Source organism: Equus caballus, chromosome 8 (assembly GCF_041296265.1).
Source record: "Equus caballus isolate H_3958 breed thoroughbred chromosome 8, TB-T2T, whole genome shotgun sequence".
Taxonomy (NCBI): Eukaryota; Metazoa; Chordata; class Mammalia; order Perissodactyla; family Equidae; genus Equus; species Equus caballus.
In genome coordinates, this window is record NC_091691.1 from 93,041,188 (window position 1) to 93,055,694 (window position 14,507).

Below are 14,507 nucleotides of genomic sequence, written 5' to 3' on the forward strand. Positions count from 1 at the left end.
CCATTGTATTCGAGTAAAAGTAACTATTTGTTTAAGCAATTGATAGACCTGTGCCCGTGTGTTTTTTGTCTATGTGGTAGCGGTGGTATGTTGTGTGAAAAATGTTTTCATCCGAGAGTGGTAACAATAAACTTGGCATAATTCTTGATACAAGGCAAAAATTGGGCAGAGGCGTCAAACAATATGATCTGTATTATAAAGAGACTGAAGGGGCAAGGTAAGATTTGTAAGATTTGCATTATTCTAGGTTCTTCACATATGTTAACTCAAATAACCTTCATAAGACTTATGTGATAGGACCTATTGTTATCTTCATAAACCAAATGAGGAAATTGAGGTGCAGTAGGTTAAGTGGACAGGGTTGTAGGATTTGGTTTGTACAGGTAATGGGTTAAGACTTAACCGCCTCACTGATTTCCCTACTAAATATTGGGAACAAAAATGTTGTTTCAGTTATATCTTGCTGTGTAGCAAATTATGCCAAAACTTAGCAGCTGAAACAATGATTTCTTACCCTTCGAGATTCAGTGAGTTGGCTATGTTGAAAGGGTGGTCCTTCCGTTCTGTGATATTGGCTGGTGTCACTCTTGAGGTTGCATTCAGCTGGGAATTCACCTGGGGCTGGAATGTGTAAGATGGTTTCATTCTGATGTCTGAATGGGCCAGAATGACTGCATCCTGGGCCTTCCGCTCCATGAACTTCCTTTCTCCTCAATCTGTAATACAGCCTAGGCTTCTTAAAGGCCAGCTGGTTCCCAAGAGGGTAAAATGGATTTCAGCTTTACCTTCTTGATGCCTACTTGCCCTCTTGGTCATCCTTTCTTCAAAAGAAATGGTCATGGTCGTGTTGGCTGTCAATGAGCTTTCTTCTCCCATATCCTAGACATAGAATGATGGGGAGGCAGAGGTCTCTTTCATTTTCAACTCTGCTTATTTTAGTTCAACCTGGTGGTGAATTTCCTGGTAGAACTTTCTTTAAACCTTTCACAGTTGTATGAATCTTATCAGAACTTACTACATCTATGTCCCACAAACCACATCTATATTCCTTTTGAGATGGAGCTCTCCTTTGTGCTTGTCAGGTTGTCATGCACAATACTCAGGATTTTTACATTCTTGGTCCACTTTTAAACTTCCATTAAACCCTGTCTTAAGTCTTTCTTAGTTGTTAAAAAAAGGTTTTATGGCCAATTTGATTTTATCTTTGCCTGGGCACAATTTCTCACTTCAAGACTGCCTTCTCTATTTCCTCTAAAATCTACTTGAAAATTGAATAGTTAACTTTTTCGCTTATTACACTTATTTTTCTCTTACAATCGCTTATCACACATGGCTCACAGGTGACACACTGCTGATTGTTGACCCAGTTCATAACACGAGTTTCCCTTTTTCCAGCCTCCAATACTATCTTGTCACTGTCCCTGCAGCCAACACGAACCGTCTCTTCACTGCCCTTCCAGCATCTACTTGTCCGCAGCCTCTAAACTGATGCCACTTATTTTAGGTTTTTGTTATAGCGACACCTCACTTCCAGGTACCAAGATATGTTCAAGATATCTGTTGCTGAAAAATGAATTACCCAAATATCTAACTGCCTAGAACACTTGTAAATTGTGTATCACAGTTCTGTGGGTTTTCTGGGTTCACTGGGCTGGTTTTTCTGCTTTAAATGGAGGTGGCTGCAGTTACTCCTGCAGCTGTGTTCCACAGAGAGCTCTCACTGGGGCCAGAATGTGCAAGATGAGCCCACCCACATATGTGACACCTCAGCTGGAGTGAGGAATGACAGTTATTGGCTGGGCCACTCCCTTGTTCCAAGTATTCACTCAATACTCAGTAGTCAAGCTTGAGTTTCTTCATGTGGATGTTGGCTTCCAAGAGGATTTCTGGGGAGTCACACATTGCCCCTTCCTCCAGATTCTACTGGTCGTAGTAGGTCACAAGGCCATCCCAGAGGATGTGGATTCATTCAAGAGGAGAAAAAATTGACCCATGGCTTTATGGAAAGAGCCATATGCTCTATAGGGACATCCTAGATATTGCTGCCATCTGTCTTTGCAGACAATTCACCACAAATACAATATCTTTTGATTAGCCTTTATGCATGCCCTATGCCTCCAGTTAAATCAGAAGATAGGCTTTGCTATTTGTTATCTCTCTGACCTTGAGCATGTTACTTACAAAAGAACTATGTAATACTCCCTCAAAGACTGAGTGAAATAATGTATGAGAAACACCTGCCACAGCACCTGACATTAATAAATAGTCAACAAACACTATCTCCGTCTACTTTTTAAGAGAGAATTTCCTTCAGAGCAAATAGATTTAGAAAGTAAATTTTCTATGCAAAAAGGAAAATGTGCTTTTTAAGAAATCTTGGAAATGCCTTACAGAAAATTTTAAAATTGTAATGATGCTTGCCCTTGACTTCAATTACTTAAACCTGTATCCTTTTATTGGGTATGCGTTCTTACCTCTTTTGAAATCTCTTTATAAAGTTATTCACACTTCTACTAAAAAGCATTTTATAATAATAATCCTGATATCACACACCTGAAACTCTTGTTTATTAGACTAAAAAAAGTCAGAGACAGAATATTGTGATATAAAAATATATGCATTAACCAGTAAAGTAAATGTCTGAATTTTTCTCTTTAAATGTTATTAGCTATCATTTTAAGGAAAATGTTTAGAATTATAAATACTAGAGAACTCTCAGAATAAAAGGAAATTGAAATCTAAATATTTTACTTAAAATAGAATTAATATTCATAACCATATTAAAGAAGAAATCCCAATATTGTTTTAAATATACCACTTTGCATTATTTTTGGTAGATCAACCAACTTGAAATATAAACATTTTAAAATACAACAGTAGTAACTTAAGCATAGTTTATATTGAACAACCTAAAGAAAAAGATGTCACAATAGAGAAAATTTAATATTTTATTGCAAAGTGTCAGAGATTTATGTAAAATGTGAAGCAATGCATACGGAAAATAATTTGCCTTTATTTATCCTCATATTTCCAAAAATGCCTATCTTATGACATTGCTTTTATAGAGTTTAATAAAAATATGTGAAAGAAAAGAGCTGATTGAAAGACAGTTGATTTTGAAACAGACTTTTGAAATACAGTATTCTCTCCATAACCCAAGTGGAGCTGTTACACAGACTTTAAAGATTAGTGTAGAGCTAACACATATATTGTGCACGTTTTCCTCCAAAATGCAAAGGCCTTTTGTGTCCTGAGCTGGTCTGGCCCTAGCTTATTCTTAGGAAGAAAAATGTAGGCTGTGAGCAGTCTGGGAAATGAACTAACCCCCAAGCATTCTTGCCTCGGTAGCACGCGGCTCTCCTCACTGTGGCCGAACTTTGGGTGCGTCACACCAGACGAGTGGGAAGCATGAGAACAGTTATTTCTAATTTTAATCTTATTGACACGATCCACTTCTAAAGAACACATGATATTTTTCTTCCCATTAGATATTGTTGTGAATATAGTAATATTTTCTGAAATCACCTCCAAAAATCTGGTTTCTATATCTTCAAATGAAGGCTAAATTTTATATTCGTTGTGGGGCATAACTAATGAAGGAACATTTGAAATTTTCTACTCTCATTGAAGATGATTCTGCTGATTAGAAGAGAGTAGTCTTTAGAAATGTGTTCAGTACATCTTTATCCACTATATTCACCAAAAAAATCTAATAAACAATAAAGAGACATATTCAAAAGCAAACTCTACCAGACCAACATAATTATTTTCTTCAATAACAGCTTGGCAAGTTTAACTAGGAAAACAGTTTCTATATTGAATGTAATAATGCTCTTATTTGGACCTCCAAAGTACAATTCACAAGAGGAACGCATCTCTTATTTGAATGTATTCTGTTGGGAAAAAATGCTCCTGAGTTCATCTTGAACCAAATTCTGGGGGTCAGGTACCATCTATGGCAACAAGTAATGCGAAAGAGATTTGTCCTAAATAAGCTATTCAATAGCCACATTGATGACTTGGATAAAGAAATAGCACTTATATAATTCTATATTATTTTGTGTTAGAAGAGAAGTAGAAACAAAAAATGGTCCTAATGGAAGAGAATGTAATTTATTAGGAAAAATTTTACGGAATAACTCACATAATAAAACATAGTGAAATAAGAAAGGACTGCTGAAGCACAAATGTGATATTAACAGTGGATCTCATTTTTCTCCCCATGTGACAGGCACTATTCTACCTGCGTTATGAGGTAGAAATTGGCATCTCCGTCTTACAAGTGAGAAACAGTGGCTTTGATGAGTACATGATTTGCTCACATGTTGTATGCATGTGTGTGGATTGGAAAGAACCTCTGCTTCCTTGACCTGTCAGCATTGTAGAGGAGAGGGTTGGGAAACCATCAGTCATGCATAAGTCATTTGAGCAAATCACTTGATCTTTTGAAGTCTCTGTTTTCTGACATGTAAAATGGAGATAACAATACCTGTTTAATCATGAGCTTGCAGCCATAATTAACTGTATGCTAACTGGGCCATTTTGAAGAAGGCCAACGTGTTTAATGATTATTTTATGAGGCTTAAATTAAGGGTAGATTAAATAAAGATGAGAAATACACCAATAAAATGTTTTTCATTGGCCAGCATTTCACTAATAATTTTTTTTATTTATTCATTTAATACGTATTTCTTTACTACTTAAAATTGACCACACTTTTCACTTCTGGCCACCAAAAATGAAAACAGGATCTCAAGAAGAATGACAATGATAAATAGGTTTGAGAATATTTTCCATAAAGGGATATTAGAAAGAATTAAGGTTCTGCTAAAAGGAACAACTTTAACAGTTGCTCCAATTTGACTATCATCAAACAAATCAAATTTCGTTCAGAGAAAGACCCTGGGTAGACGTCTGTAGCAAGAGATGACGAAGTAGAAGAATGTGAACTTAAAACTGAAAAAGTAAAATATTTCATTTTAACTTTAAGCTATAACTTGGGATAAAGAGTGAGAAAATAATATTCATATTTATAAATTGTAATTTTGTGAATGAATATATTACTATACTCTTAGACCTTTTATTTGTTCAGTTACATGAAATCAGATTTGATCAGTTCTCTTTAACTTGCTTTTAGGTCTATTACATGTTTACTCTCTGTGAATGATTGGGTAATAGCTCAGAGAATATTATGGCTCAATGGAGATACAGGTTTTTTACATAAATCCTGAATTGACTTAATTTCCCTAGGTATGAAATATATTTTGGGCCAAATTCTTTCATGTTAAATGTGATATTCAAGAAATGATTTCTTTAGTTGAACTGGTGAGTTAGTCGCACTGTTGAGAACTTAGTACTTTGACGCCATATTTTAATAGTGATTCCGGAGGTGGTATGATGAAGCTAATGTTTCCAGAATCTGACTCATTATTTAGAAAAGGGAAAAAATAATGTTTACTTGGAGGCTACAAAATACTCACGTACACACACCACAACCCCCCTCTTTTGAGCCTAGATATTACACAGATATTACTAACGAAAGATGAGATAAATTCTGAAAATGTGAGCAGACAATACTTATTTCAAATCAAGGGTAGGAATGAGAATCATTTCAGGGGACTCCAATAACTTAGTAATTCTAATTATAAGCTGGTGCTTTATCTCAGTAACATCATCAAAAGCTCAGTAGTTATTACCAATATTTGAAAACTAGGAGAGAGGTTAACAAAGGTCTTGACTAATTCCTAGGTAACTTGGTAAATGTCTTGACTAATGCCAAGGTAACTTGGTATTTTTTATTTCAGAAATTCATCAGAGCATTAAAAAATGAAGTGTAAAGTATCCTTTAACAACAGGAATTTCAGAATTGAAAAGCACCAATGCTTTCCTACTAGTATGCATTTCCTGTTGTCAGAATTCACAGAGCATAGGATTGTTCTTAGCACAACTCATGCTTGGATATCAATGACTATGACATGACAATTTAGCAATGCTGTCAAATGCCCCAGTCTCAGAGATTGGATGAGGTCTAGAGAGAAAGTATGAATAATACTCATTTCAGTAAGATTTTATTATTCTACCAACACTTAATCAATATGAGGAACTTTTATAGTAGTGCATTAAGAACTATAATAAAGCCTTTAATTTAAGGAAGAACTACTAATTCCTCTCGTATGAAATTCCCTTTAAGTTTTAAAAATTCAAGCTTTTATGATAACTACGAAAAGTAGAAAAGGAAGTATATAATATCTGTTAATTTGACTAAATTCTATCTGGGGATGACAATGGCTTTTGTGATATCTAAGACATCTAGAAAATGGTGTCTAAAACATTAAAAAATAAATTTTTATAATTTTCCCTCATTACAACATAATGGAGTTAAGATTTTGAACACAGTGCATGAGTCCATTAGACTTCTACCTAGGTTTATTTAAATTAGTAATGTTAAAAAGCAAATCTGTAAAAGTATAGAGTTAGATAAAAATTTTTTTAAACCATCAATACTAAATCATACAAAATTAAACTACAAGTAAATTAATGAGATAACATTAAAAAACAAAAGTAGGGGCTGGCCTGGTGGTGTAGCAGGTAAGTTCGCATGTTCCACTTCAGTGGCCCAGAATTCGCTGGTTCGGATCCCAGTTGCAGACCTACACACTGCTTGTCAAGCCATGCTGTGGCAGGCGTCCCACATACAAAGCAGAGGAAGATGGGCACAGATGTTAGCTCAGGGCTAATCGTCCTCAAAAGCAAAAAACAAACAAACAAACGAAAGTAAACTGTGCCAATAATATAATATGAGATTCTTGTCATTTTGGGGATGGTCTTTTTAAGCAAACACAAATCTCAGGAGCTATAAATTACAACATCCTTAATTTTATGAAAGGGTAAAGTATATTTCATTTTAATCAAAGACTCATTCCCCAAGGGAACTGCTTTTAAATATGTTAAATGCTTTCCTGCCATATATGCTCAAGTTTCTGTATTATATACTTTTCCTACTATTCTTTTTATATTATCCTTTAAGAACGCTTCATAGTAAATGGAGATTTAACTCTTACAACACCGCAAGCTCCGCCACTCTTCTATCTCATCGTGCCAGCACAGTCAGTTGATGCCAAATTTGGGGTCAAATAAAGGTAAATTTTCATGAGAATATTAAGATTATTTATGGCAAAGCCTAGCGCTATAATTAAATGTTCTGTCCGGCACCTGTTTCTTTTTTAAAAAACTTTATCATCGCCTATTTTTATTTCCTTGTATAATTTTCTATGTATCCATCTTTGATTTTTTTTCCTTCAGACTACTTTTATTACTCTATGAATTAATTCCAAATGAACAATGATATGTAGTGTTGACCTGGGGAGACCATTGTCTCTTAGCAGTTCCCGTCAATTAAATTTTAAATTATAATGTGATTTGACTATTTTTTTAGTTACAAAATTTCATTTTTATACTCTGATTTCATCCTCATAGGATTATTCTGTCTACTGATCAAAGTACTCATTTGGATCATCATTTGGATACGATTTTTTTGTCCCCTCAGTAGCTGTTTATTTGAGGATATCAGAGTTTCTTAGCTGTAGCAAACCAGATGGTCGTGAAATGCCTAACAGTGTGTTATGGTGGAGATACAGGAAAACTCTTACACGAGTGAATCGTAGGGAGAAAGCTCTTTGCTCTCAGGCGCCTATACACTCATGTTGTGTCCCCCTCCCAACCATGGACACTTTGAGACAGGCAACAACATCGACATCCCCCTTCAATTCGCTAGACCCTCAGGATTAGAAGGGCCTTTCATGAACAAAAGCCACAGTGAGGTACACACAGTTTCTACTAAGGGATTCATAGGTGGCTGAGCTGAGACCTGCTGCAGGGAACCAAAATCCCAGAAGGGAGGCCAGTCTGCGTCTTTTCCCTTCTGCATCCACCCAGTTCCATCAGCCACGTGGTCCCACACTGGTTTTCACGCACATGATTATGGTGGAAATCAAAACATAAGAAGCACCCTCTAGGAGCGCCACATTTGTGCCCACAATGTTGTACCATTACAGAGAGAGGGGAGGGTTCTGGGGGAGAGCAGATGTGGGGCAGGTACGAGGAGCAGCACAGGCTCTGTGCTCCAATTACCACCTTCCACTGCTCCAATTCACTTCTGTGCCTCTTTTATACAGAATAGAAATGGATGTTACTTTAAGTCAATCTAAGAGTTTTATCTCTTATAAAATATTAACAAAAGTGTCATAAATAAAAAATTAGTATGCTTTCTTTTCTTCATTGCTTTGCATGCTTGATGTTGTCTATGACGCTGCCTTTTCCTGTAGGGACTACGCTGGGCAGGGCTGCTTTTGTGTTTTATCCTCTGCACTTGGTTTGGGAGCTCTGTATCTTGGTTTTGTTTCTACTAGGAGTCATTTAAGTTATTTTTAATATCTTGAATCTCTTAATTACATCTCTGTAATTAAGGTTAAGAATAAAGTTACATTTTAAATATCCCTCTATATAAAGAATGTTTATCTTAATATTTGCCTTTGTTCTTCCTGCCCTTCTAGAAATTATGTGAGTAAAAATATATAAACTGGAGATATAAATTCATAGTTTTATTAAATAAATTTTATTTGATCCTGACTTTCAGTTAGTACCTGTTATGCTTTAGATTTAAATCAATGATTAATCATTTTTTATGTTCATAAATAGTCAACCTGCACCACAATTTCCATATTCTTGAATCCCTAAATTTCTGTCACTTTTCAAGTGGTTAGTCTATTTTTGTGTGCATGGATGTGTGTGGGGGACAGTTCCCTGAGTAATTTTTTATCCTTTCTCTCCAGTTAAAATAAGTCATAACTTCTTATACATTTGCACTTCTAATAAGGATTCTACCCCCAATTCATATTTATTAACTTATTTAGTGGGGATTAAACCCAGATTAGTATTTTCTTTTGTAACCATACATATTTTTAAGATGGTTTTGGTATTTGCATTTTAAAAATAAAAACATATTTAAATATTCTAATTTGAACTCTTAATTAGTTTTAAAGCTTTATTGACATTTTGATCTAGCTTTTGCTATATTGACCTCTTTATTTTGGCTCCTCATTCAGTGATCTGATGTACATATTTCAGTAATTTTTTCCAAGAATGATAAGCAGGTGCAATTTCTTTTACATGTGAACAACAACTTGGATTGCATAGAATTCTAGTGCATTCTACTCTCTTGGTGTTACAGAAGAGATATCTGTCATCAGTTTAATTTTTGCCCCTTGAAATATGCTTTTTTTCTGTACAAAAGTACTAAAATTAGTCTTATTCTTTAACTTTGAATGTGAACAGCAATGTCCTAATGTAAATTTGTAGTTAATAACTTTAATTGTGAGTAGTACATTCAATCTGTGTGCTAAAGTCTTGACATTTCAGCTGAGGGAGATTTCAGATACAATGTTATTTCTTACATGTTTTCATTTTTCTGTTTCTTTCCACCACATAATCATCAATTATTTCTTCAGCAACGGCAATATATGTTTACCTTGACATTTTTTTTTTGCTATCTCAATTCTATTCTCTCTAAGCATTTTAAGTTCTTAGAGTTTTTTTTCCTCTGAATTCTGGGAGAGCTTTTCAAGTTTGTTAAATTTTCACTGCTGCTAGTACTCTGCATTCAAGACAATTTTAAAATCTGTTTTACGGGTTTCTTTTTATCTTTCTCTTATATGAGACAGCTCTTGTTTCATTTTAGTCATTAAGTAAACATAGCCTCTCCTTACACAGGCATGGCTCATGCCTCCGCCACAAAGCCATTTCATGCTACATCTTGTAGGAGATGCCTAACAGAATTAGACTCACACGATTTCAAAATTTAAGTTTTCTTCAAATGTTTACTTTATTCTGACTTCTCACAATACTATTCCATTTCCTTTTCTGATACAACATTTTTCTTTTATCAAATGTCCTTGTTGTTCATTTTTTTCTGTTAACTGTTTTGTCAATTTCATTTTTCTTATATGAGGAGATATTTATTCAGGTCAAATTACCTACATTATAAAATCCTTTTTTAAAAATTTTGTAGCATTCATAATATGTGATCCTAATGGAATAGAGAAAACATGACTTGCTCAAACTTATAACAAAATGACAGTTACCTTGACAATTTAGACAGTGAGTCACAGGGACTAGGGATAAGAATAAAATTTGTTCCAGCTGTTGATTTTCAAGCACCGGGATCTATATAGCAATTTGGCAGCCCTACGGTAGTCATATTTGAAATGCTCTGACACCTTCCTATTAAAATGCCTATTAAACACTGCAAATGCTTAACCCACTTCAGCAGCACTGGAAAGTAGTGTGCTGTAATGTTTTGATATGGAGAAAGCACAAGGTTTCTGTCAGGAAGTGGCAGACCTGAGTGTCCAACTCAAGCATGACCTGGATCCTTGGTTTCCTTCTCTCTAGTTCCGTCCTACATACGTCCCTATTCTCTGTCCTACTTTTAATTTCTCCTCACCCTTTATTTCAGAAGAGCGTACCTCATTGTGTTTGGCAGTTCTTCTATCACCAAATGAATGGTTTCCACTTCCCACCTTTGCTCTCTATCCTTTGCTGCCAAAGTAATTCTCTCCTCCTGTTCTGACAGGAACTCTTGGCAAGGAAGAAAAAGAACATGAACTACCTCAGGACACATGGCATAAATAGTTGACTTCAGATTCTCTGTGTTAAAAGTTTTCTACTTGGCTCTGATTGTGGTAGGCTTCGTACCACAATTTCTATACAATCGTATAATAATCTGAGTTCTGTCCTTTGAATCTTTTATGGCCATAAATGTGTAAATATTATGCAAAGACGTGTTTTTTCACTGGTTTACAGTCTAGAATTGTGCTGTGGTTGATATAGGTCAATAAAATGTTACTTGGGATTTAACACAATGCATTGCCAATTCAGAATAATTGCTAATAAAACAGTGTAATAAGTTATCTTAAAAACAAATAGAGAAAAATTGTTCAATGTACATAATAATCTCTTTGTAAGAGGACTTTTCCTGTGGCTTCTACGGTAGATTAGATCAGAAGATTTACATTACTAAAGAATATTAAGAGTTTTCTGAAAAGGAGCTAACCAGAATAATATCCATTCTCTCTTCTACTCAGTTTCCAGCATTGAAAATTAAAGTTTCAAATAGCACTGTGCAACAGAAATAAAATGTGAGCCACATATGAGCCATGTTTCAAAGGAAAAAGAAGTTGATGAAATTAATGTATTAATATATCTTATTTAGCCTAACATATCCAACATATTACCATGATTAACATGCAATAAATATAAAAAATGATATAAACAAATAAATGGAAAGATATTCTGTGCTCACGATTGGAAGAATTAATACTGTTAAAATGTTCACACTACCCAAAGCAATCTGCAGATTCAATGCAATCCTTATCAAAATTCCAATGGCATTTTTCACAGAAATAGAAATAAACCCTAAAATTTGCATGGAACCACAAAAGACCCTAAATAGCCAAAGTAATCTTGAGAAAGAAGAACAAAGCTGGATCACAAATCACAATCCCTGATTTCAAATTACATTACAGAGCTATAGTGACCAAAACAGTGTGGTACTGGCATTAAAACAGATACAGATCAATGAAACAGAATAGAGAACCCAGAATAAGTACACATATATGGTCAATTATTTTATGACAGAGGAGCCAAGAATATACGGTGGGGAAAGGACAGTCTCTTCAATAAATAATGTTGGGAAAACTGGACAGCCACAGGCAAAAGAAGGAAATTGGACCACTGTCTCACACTATACACAAACATTAACTCAAAATAGATTAAAGACTTGAATGTAAGACCTGAACCCATAAAACTCCTAGAAGGAAACATAGGCAGTAAGCTCCTTGACATTGGCCTTGGTGATGATTTATTGGATCTGATACCAAAAGTGAAGGCAACCAAAGTAGTGGTTAAGTTCATGCACTCTGCTTTGGCAGCCCAGGTTCCTGAATTTGGATCCTGGGTGTGAACCCAAACTACTCATCATCCATGCTGTGCTGGCCACCTATATACAAAATAAAGGAAGACTGGAACAGATGTTAGCTCAGGGCTAATCTTTCTCTAGCAAAATAAAGAGCAAGACTGACAATAGATGTTAGCTCAGGGAGAATCTTCCTCATCAAAAAAAAAAGAGAGAGAGATACTGGTACCCCTATGTTTGCTGCAGCATTATTTACAGTAGCCAAGACATATAAGCAACCTTAGTGTTCATTGACAGATAGATGAATGAATGAAGGAAATATGGTATACATATACAGTGGAATATTATTTAGCCATGAAAAGAATGAAATCTTGCTATGTGTGACAACATGGATGGACCTAAAGGGCATGATGCTAAGTAAAATAAGTCAGAAAGATAAAGACAATTACTATATAATCTCACTTACATGTGGAATCCAAACAAGCAAGCTTGTAAATACAGAGAACAAATTAATGGTTGCCAGAGGCAAGGGGGAGGGGTGGGCAAAATGGGTGAAATGATTCAAAAGGTATAAACTTCCAGTTAAAAAGTAAATAAACCATGAGCATGTAATGACCAGCATGGTGACCATAGTTAACAATACTGTGTTGCATATTTGAAAGTTGTAAGAAAATAGATCTTAAAATTTCTCATCTCAAGAAAAAAATTTTGTAACTTACGTATGGTGATAGTTGTTAACTATATTTATTATGGTGATCATTTTGCAGTATGTACAAATATAGAATTATTACATTGTACACCTGAAACTAATATGTTATATGTCAATCATACCTCAACAACAAAAAAATTGACCATGTTTTTTGTATTTCTTTTACACTTAGAGCAGCACATCTCTATTTGTACTACCCACATTACTCTTGCTCAGTAGCCATATGCGGGTAGCATCTACCATATTGAAAAGTGCAGAAATAAGATGTGAGATACAGAATATTTAAATTATTTCCTTCTACAAATAGTAATAAACATTTGAGGAAAAGCAAGATTTATTTATTTATTTATTATTTGTGTGTGTGTGTGTGTGTGTGTGTGAAGGAGACTGGTCCTGAGCTAACATCTGTTGCCAATCTTCCTCTTTTTGCTTGAGGAAAATTGTCCCTGAGCTAACATCTGTGCCAGTCTTCCTCTGTTTTGTCTGTAGCATGCCGCCACAGCATGGCTTGATGAGCAATGTGGAGGTCCACAGCCAGGATCCAAACCCATGAACCCCGGGCAGCCGAACCTGAGTGTGCAAATTTAACCACTACACCACCGGGCCAGCCCTGGCATCATTTATTTTGATACTAATTCTGTATATTCCATCTAAAGTTATCTATTTAAGCAGATTATAATTAATAAAAGAGAAAGCAAAAAATACATCAATGTCTATTTTAGATAAACTAAGTTAAATAATTTTATGGCATATTACAGTACTTCTAGGCGTTTGTAATAGGAAAATGCACACACATATTTTAAAATCTCATATATAGCTGTGATTAATTGTGACCCTTTCAAATAGCTTTATTTTACCTTCCTTTGTATACGGCAGGCTATAATGAGAAGGATCTCAGTTAATCGCCATTTCAATTCTAGCAGCTACTATTGTTTGATCTTGGACAAATTACTTAACATCTTTTTAAAAATGCAATGCTACTGATTTTGTGGGTTGTTATGGAGATTGGAAATAATATATCTATACCAACTGGCACAGTCTTGGGCACTTACTTGATAATTAACACAGTAGAAAGCTCCTGTTACATCACAAAAGCTCTAATAAATTAAGAAAGGAAACATCAAGATGAAACTTGACAAATGGTTTGTTGACATGGTGGAGCCTCTGGGAAAATATAATGAAGGAAGTAACAGCAGCCATGTATTGTTGACTATGTACTGAGCCAGTGCACCAATGTCTTCACGTATATTAACTTTAATAATCTTCACAATAACTTAAAAACTAATTGTCTCTGTTTAACAAATAAATTTATGAAAGATATTGTCTATGCTTCCTTCATTTTATGTATTACTTATGTGAAATGGAAGTCTATGGGTCAATAATTATTGAACATAATTGTAATATATCCTTGGATATCACATTATTATATGGTTTTCCCTTAATTATTTTCTGTTGAATACGTATTTTCACCAATATTAAATAGAGATTGTCAAGATATAAAGTGGAAATATATTTTCCCTGTTAAACACTTCTATGATTCAAGTGACCTTTGCCTTATTTTAGCACTGACGGAGTGAGAGACGGAGGCCTACGTTCTGACAGTTTGATCATTCCTGTTTGGGAAGTCTGTTGGCTATGACTACCTTTTAAATTTTATGTTCCTTTATTATTATTATTTTGGCTTCCATCTGGACTACTTAAATAGTCGTCTTTCATCCCAAGCCACAAGTTAAAAATAGCCGCCATTGTTCTCCCAAACTTTGTATCCAGTGGCCCCCCTCTAAAATTTAAACACAGAACTAAATTTTGCAATTACTTTTATTTCTA

The 14,507-nt window shown here is 34.9% G+C and overlaps 1 protein-coding gene and 1 long non-coding RNA gene across 6 annotated transcripts in view; one reads left to right on the forward strand and one right to left on the reverse strand.

Annotated features, from left to right (window-relative positions):
• Window positions 1–669, reverse strand: part of LOC111774762 (uncharacterized) — a 42,616-nt gene extending 41,947 nt beyond the window's left edge. For both annotated transcript variants that reach the window (XR_002810005.2, XR_002810006.2), the window contains exon 1: window positions 515–669. This is a non-coding gene — a long non-coding RNA (uncharacterized lncRNA). The remainder of the gene's footprint in view (window positions 1–514) is intronic.
• Window positions 1–14,507, forward strand: part of CCDC102B (coiled-coil domain containing 102B) — a 281,568-nt gene that overhangs the window by 251,221 nt on the left and 15,840 nt on the right. The window lies entirely within an intron of this gene.